Source organism: Chrysochloris asiatica, unplaced genomic scaffold (assembly GCF_000296735.1).
Source record: "Chrysochloris asiatica unplaced genomic scaffold, ChrAsi1.0 scaffold00193, whole genome shotgun sequence".
NCBI classification, from domain to species: Eukaryota; Metazoa; Chordata; class Mammalia; order Afrosoricida; family Chrysochloridae; genus Chrysochloris; species Chrysochloris asiatica.
The window spans coordinates 4,144,051-4,151,458 of record NW_006408711.1 but is presented as its reverse complement, the minus strand read 5'-3'; the positions used below and the strand labels follow the sequence as shown (position 1 = coordinate 4,151,458).

The 7,408-nt window shown below is 36.5% G+C and overlaps 1 protein-coding gene across 2 annotated transcripts in view; it reads left to right on the top strand.

Moving 5' to 3' along the window:
• PAM (peptidylglycine alpha-amidating monooxygenase) overlaps positions 1-7,408 on the top strand; it is a 306,825-nt gene that overhangs the window by 255,547 nt on the left and 43,870 nt on the right. The gene's annotated exons all lie outside the window — the stretch shown is intronic.

Sequence of the window (7,408 nt, the reverse complement as noted above, 5' to 3'; positions counted from 1 at the left end):
TAGTAGTCAGTCGGACTGCCGTTCAAGAAGTATCTAATGTTTTTCTAGTCACCCCAGGCTGGTCTACTTGTCCTTTCTACATAATTCTTAACACCAGAAAAAAATTAGTTCAAGATTGGCCTCACTAGTTTTCTGGTACTGCAAGATAACTGCTTGGAAATTTGCTTGTACATCTGCAATTTCTTTGACAAGTTCTTTCATTGAACCTGGAAAGCAAAACTTGACGTGTCTGAGTAGTACCTTAAAATCTCCTCAATTGAACCCATTGCCCTGAGTCAATTCCTAGTCTTATTGACTCTCTACAGGATCTTCAACACTGTAAATGCTTATGGGAGAAGACAGCCTCATCTATCTCCTGTGAAGCAGCTGATGGGTTTGAGCCACCAACCTTGCAATCAGACCAACTCCCTTAGTACCTTCAGATCTGAGAGAACATTGTAAAGAGTTTTCAAAAAGAATATTTCAATATTCTTCCCATCTCTGTCTCTTATTAGGATTTCGCATTCTACTTGAACCATTTTCTTCCAGTTTTATGCTACTTTTTCTAATTCTTGGCTATTTGATTATTCTTTTAGCTCCTGTACATATGCTCATTAGATTTGATAAATGAAAGAGGAAACTGTCCAGTACCACAGTATTAGTACTAGTAAAAGATAGACACACTTTTTGTGAAGACAAGATACCTGAATTTGAATCATGATTACCATGTCCCAGCTTTGAGACCTTCATGAAGAAACTTAAACTCCCTCTTAGTCCCATGTAAAAATATGAGGGTGAATCAAAAATTATCTGCACTCTGGCTGTGGAATTTATATTAATCAACTTTTAAAAAAGACAAATACATCTGCATAATCTCCTTGCTTTTTGATACACTTTGTTCATCAGTCAGTAAGCTTTCATAGTCCTTTATTAAAATTGTTTCAGGCTGAGCTGAGAGCCACAAATGTACCACTCACTGTCTTCACTTCTTCATCAGAGGTGAATCTTCGTCCTCAAAGTGCTGCTTTCAAGGAACTGAAGAGTTGAAAGTCCGATGGAGCAAGATCAGGACTATAGAGAGGATGCTTTAACACCTCAAAATGAAGTGTTTGCAGCATCAACAGTGTGGGCAGATATGTGGGGGGGTGTATTGTCATGCAAGATTCAAAGTGCGCTTGGGTAGTAGTCCTCTGCATTTAACCCTAAGTTTAGTCTTCAGCTCTTCTGTGAGCATCTCACTGTCAATTTTTCCTGATAGTATTCCAATACTGGCCCTTGAGAGGTCCTGAAAACTGTAACTGTCAATTTTCCAGCTGATTATTGACTTTTGAACTTCTTCTTGGTTGCCGATTGAGGATGTTTCTGTTCCATACTCTGTTGTTTACTCTCAGGTTTGTAGTGACGAATCCATGCCTTGTCCATCAGTAATGATTTTTTTAAGAAACTTTTACCTTCCTTTTAGTATCAGCCCAGTTTTGTTTGCAGGTCTCCAAATGCTTCTGTTTATACTCTTCATATGTTGTTTTGGTACCCATCTCACACAAACTTTTATAAACCAACTGTATTGTGGGTTATTTCATAGGCAGAGCCATGGCTGATTTGTAAATGATTTGCCACATAAGCCACTGTCACTCATCTATTCAACAGAATCGTTTCATGTGCACATTCAATGTTGTTATCAATCGTGGACATGGACAAGCATTTTAATAGAACCAGAGTGCAGATAATTTTTGACTCATTCTCATATGAAGCCTTTAATAACAGTCTCGTAGTGTAGTGGGTTATGAGTTGGGCTGCTAATCACAGGGTTGGCAGATTGAATGTACTAGTCCCTCTCTGGGAGGAAGATGAGGCTTTCTGATCCTGGAAAAATTTACAGCCTCAGAAATCCGCTACAGAGTTGAAACCGACTCCATGGCATATAACCACCAATAACCACCACAGTTGAGTAACAAAAAACACTTGCTTAACTGACTTTGTCCTCGGTAGGTACTCTTATCTAAACAGAGTCCACAGCCGGGCTTCCCTAATACCTTGTTTTGTCTTTGCTTTCATCATTATTCATGGAGTCTCTATATCTAAATCGATCAGGGCACTATGTAATAATGCAGTGTCTTTGTCTGCCATGTAAGAGTTTTTAATCTAGCATTGAATTATAGTCCATTTAAAGTCTCTGGCTTTTATGTGTTAAACTTACTTTCCCACTTGAAAATCTAAAGCTCTTTCTCTGTATTCTTAATTTATATAATTACAACATTAAATTTCACTTCTCTTCAGTTGCTGTTATTTATTTTGTATTTCCTTAATTTTGATTGATAGCACAGACATTTGTTTTCTCCTATTCTAGCTCTTTTTTGTGTGCGAGCCTATCAAAGCATTTCTTCTCAGCCTTATCTAAATTGTTTGATTAGCAGCTAATGTGCAGAATCATTAATGGGAAATTCAAACTGCTAAAATAAAGAACTGATGAATTCTGGCCCATAGGCCTCTGCAGCTCAGTCTTTCCATCTGAGTGCTTTTTCAGAGAAGCAAACAAAAATCATCAGTGCTGCAGGCAGTGTGTGAAATGTGCACAGTATTATTATATCCTGTAAAATGTGGTTGAAATAAAAACCCTCTGTAGCAAATAATGCAGGGTAGCTGCTTTAAAACACTAAATAAGCAGTTTGCTATGACAATAATGTATTCAGCATTATAATCTGATATCCATTTGTGAATTGTCCAAGGGTTACCTTGCTTTAATTTATAAGAAAATTTATAAACTACTTTATTTGATAAGTTTTCAAAAGTATGTATATATATTGTTATATATGTGTTGTTGTTGTTGCTAAGTGCTGTGGAATTGGTTTCGACTCATAGAGACCCTATGTAGGGTTTCTGAGGTTTTCAATAATTTTTGTAAGTACAAACCAACATATTTCATCCTGCGGATCAACTGGTAGGCTCCAGCCACCAACCTTGTGGTTTTCAGTCCAGTGTTTATCCTATGGAGCAACTGCATTCCATATACATACATACATACATACATACATACATACATACATACATACATACATACATATATATATATATACAGTTGTTGTTAAGTGCTATCAAGTTGGTTCCAACTCATAGCAACCCTGTATAGGGTTTCCTAGGAGTAGCTGGTGAGCTTGAACCACCGACCTTGCAGTTCAAGTCCAGTGCATTAACGCATAGTGCTACACCAGGATTCTTTCTCTGTCTCTTTCTATGTGTGTGTGTGTGTGTGTGTATGAACATATATGTTGTGGTTGTTAGGTGCCATCATCAAGTCAGTACCGACTCATAGTGACCTCATGCACAGCAGAACAAAACATTGCCCAATCCTGGGACAAACTCACTATTTTGCCATGCTTGAGTCCATCAATGCTGCCACTTGGCCAATCCATCTTGTTGGGGTCTTTCTCTTTTTCTCTGACCCTCGACCTTATAAAACATATCCTTCTCCAGTGACTGGTTCCTCCTGACAATATGTCTGAAGTATGAAAGACAAAGTTTGGCCGTCCTGGCCTCCAAGTAGCACTCTGGCTGCACTGCTTCCAAAATGGATCTATTGGTTTTTCTGGCAGCCCATGGCACTTAACAATAACAAAAATAATATAAGTAGAATATGTTACCTTTGGATTTTGCTTTGTTATATTTTGTTTTGTTTTGAGGAGTAATAATTAATTGGAGTCCTGATGTTGTGCTGTAGGATAAGCACTCAACCACAAGTTCAGTTTGTACTGCCAGACTAGTTGTTCCAGTCCACCAGCCTCTTCTTGGGAACACTACACCTGCTCACTATCAGTCAGAATCAACTCAATGGCACTTAAGAAAACAATGAAATCAACAGATTGTCTAACCAGTAAATTTAAGATTTTGTCTAAATCCTTAATGACAAAGATGTATAATAATAATATGAATCATAGTCATAACGCTATATGCCATAGGAAAAATTAGTCTTACACATCATAGAAAATTTCTCTTTATATACTGATGGCATGAGGGTAATTTGTGACAGTGAATGAAAGTTATAAAACTAAATTTTTAGTTATTGCAATATAAAATGATACTTGGTAAGTTAATAAATCTGGTTTTCCTATGGATCTAACTTTTGATGATAAAAATCTTGATTTGCTTGCTCTGTGACTTATTTATTTATTTTACTTTCTTTTGGCACCTTCATTTGTGATTTCATGATTTGTTATTACAACACTGAAAAGAAGAAATGAAACAAGAATGGAAAATATTCAAATTATATAAATTTATTAGGCATTAACCAACACTAGAAATGTGACTTTTCTAGATTATACCTACACTCATGCATTTACAAATTGTGTTTTTGCCAACAAAGTATCAATTACTTTCACTCTATTTGTGGCCATTGCAGACTAGGACCACTGACAAAGAATATTTTTCACTTACTTACTCAACAGCCATAACATCTTCATTTGACCATACTGACACAGAACTGCAGGTCTGGGTTATTTATATTTCTTCTTAATGCAACTTTTTTCCTTGGAAGCCATGTAAAGTGTTTCAGGTCCATAACTCTAAGCTTACATGGCTACCAGCTAATCATTAAAGCTACAGTTTACATTGTAAAGTACTTAACTGTCTGCAAAAATAAACTGTTGCTATAAGAAAAGCTGTATTTGAGGCTTTCAATATATGTTCCTGAGGAATAAAATTTCCTTTCTCTTTTCTCCCCCACAAAAGTAACTTGTAGGAATAGTGCCACCTAAAATAGTTTATGACATGGTTTAGGATTGATGGTGAATATTAAAGTGAATGACAAGACCGAGCAAGGGGACAATTATCTTAAAGAATTACAGCAACCCATTCTTGTAAAACATGAACAAGTAAATATACTGGTTTTTCTGTCTGGTTTCTCATTTTCTGAGAAGAGAAAATATGTAATTAGATATGCTGAAACTTGATATATGATTCATGAGAATATACAATAGGTAACCGTGGACTCTCAGCATTATTGGTTGTTGGTGGTGAGCAGAACACTTTCTACATATAAAGTGAATACCAGTTAATAAGAAGTAAGAAGACTTTATGACTGTCCATGTTGCATAATTTTATATTACTAAATTCTATCCATGGAGTCCTGGTGTGGCGCTGTGGATTAATGTGCTGGACTGCAAAGTCGGTTTGACCCGCAGGTCAGCGGGTCAAGTTCACAAGCTGCTCCTCCGAAGCCTTATACAGGACAGGGTCGCTACAGGTCAGAACAGATTCGACAGCACTTAACAACAACAATTCATGGATGGGGTGGAGAAGTAATGTACAGTGTATTTTCTAAACAAGTAGAAAGTAAGAATAAATTAAAATTTTAGGAAATAAAATAGAAAAGGAGAAATATGGATAGATTGTATCTGTATTCTGGCTGTGATACTGTACCGTGGTTTTACAAAATGCTACCTAACCTTGGAGAAAACTTAGTAAAGGGGACACAGGAACTCTGTAGTATTTATTATGGTGGTGGTAGTAGTGTGACGTGCAGTCACTTCGGACTCATAGCAACTCAGTATAGTGTTTCCAAGGCTGTAAATCTTTATGGGAACAAAAAGCCTCATCTTTCTCCCGCAGGACAGCTGGTAGTTTCAAACTGCTGGCTTTGAGGTTAGCAGCCCGATTTGTAACCACTACACTACCAGAGATCCTTATTATTTATTATGTTGTTGTTAAGTTCCATCAAGTCAGTTTCTACCCATAACAACCCCGTATAGGATTTCCGGGAAGCGGCTGGTAAGCTTAAACTGCCAACCTTGCAGTTCAAACGGCTTTGCAGTCTGGTGCATGAACCCACAGCACCACACCAGGACTCATTATCATAGTTCTATGTAAATCTACAATTACCTCAATAAAATGTTCGATTAAAAAAATAATAGGTTTTGAGGGGCCCTGCTGTGGCACTGTAGGATAAGCACTGGATGGTTCATTGTAGTATCAGTAGCTCATACCCGTGGAAACTCTGAACAGGGTCGCCATGAGTTGGAGCCAACTCGATGTCACTTAACAACAGTAGGTTTTGGACTTCTAGTGGATAGGGGAAGTAAGAATTTTCACATTATTAAGATTGCCATTTTGCCTTTCCAGAGCATTGAAATACTTCTGAACAATGAGAAACATAGAACGTAAACCTTAAAAGGAATAATTGATGAGGAGACATCTTATGATTCACAACTGTGACATTACAGCATATGGGTTCTTATTGTCTATCTGAAGTTACTGAATATAGTCAAGTTGGAAAAACACTTAAAAGTCAATCATGGTTGAATATGATACCTTTATTTTATAAAGGAAAACATTGTATTCTTAGTAAAAAAAAAAAAATCGTATTGAAAATAGAGTTTCAGATATAGGACAAACACTTTAATGTTTCATAATAGCAAGGAAAGGTGACTTCATTCTTGCTCTTTACCATTCTCCTCCGATTTAATAACACCTGGCACTGGACCACTAATCGAAAAGTCGGCATTTCAAACCTACCAGAAAATGAGACTTTCTGCTCCTATAAAGATTTACAATCCAGGGTTTTTCCACTGTGTCAGAATTGACTCTGTGGCAGTGCGTTTTGCTTTTTGTTTCTTGTTTTATGGTGCCTATTTTTATAATAGGAGCTCTGGTAGCGTAGTGGTTACGACTCGGGCTGTGAACCGCAAGGTCAGCAGTTCGAAACTACCAGCCGCTCCGCGGGAGAAAGATGAGGCTTTCTACTCCCGTAAAGATTTACACCCTCGGAAACCCTGTACAGGGTCGCTATGGGTCGGTTCCAACTCCACGGCACATAACAACAACAACATCTAGCTAATAAAATTTTGAATTCCAATTTGAAACTTTTCCCATGGAAAAATTATAAAATCTATTTTGTTAATGATGCTGCTTCCATTATAAATATATGTATTTTTTTCCTTAATGTTCCTCTGTGGTTTAACTGCACATAATAGCATATGTAAACAGTATTACTTAAGTTTTAGGTTGACAAATCTAAATCAATATTTTGTGTTCAATTGAATGCATCATTAATAAGAACTACTTCAGGGACTTATTATTATCTTTCAGGAAAAAAATACCCAAAAGACTCTAACAGTCAAGAAGCTCAAATAATTCTGTGATGTGTATTTTTAGTGACAAGAGAATATAATTCTAAAGATATGCTATTCCTACTGAGACTTTGCTTTGCATAAGTTCCATAAATATATCAATCATCTAATCAATATGTATATGACAGATTTGAGCAGTCTGTCTGTCACCCTTCAAATTAAAAATACATGACCATAAATATTTAATATTATTTGGGTTTTTCTTTTGCTTATACAATTGAACTATAAAATATTGAGGGTTTTTTATTTATCATCTTGCCTGGTTTCATAAACAAAATTCTATTTACCAGAGCTTTCCATTGATTACCCAT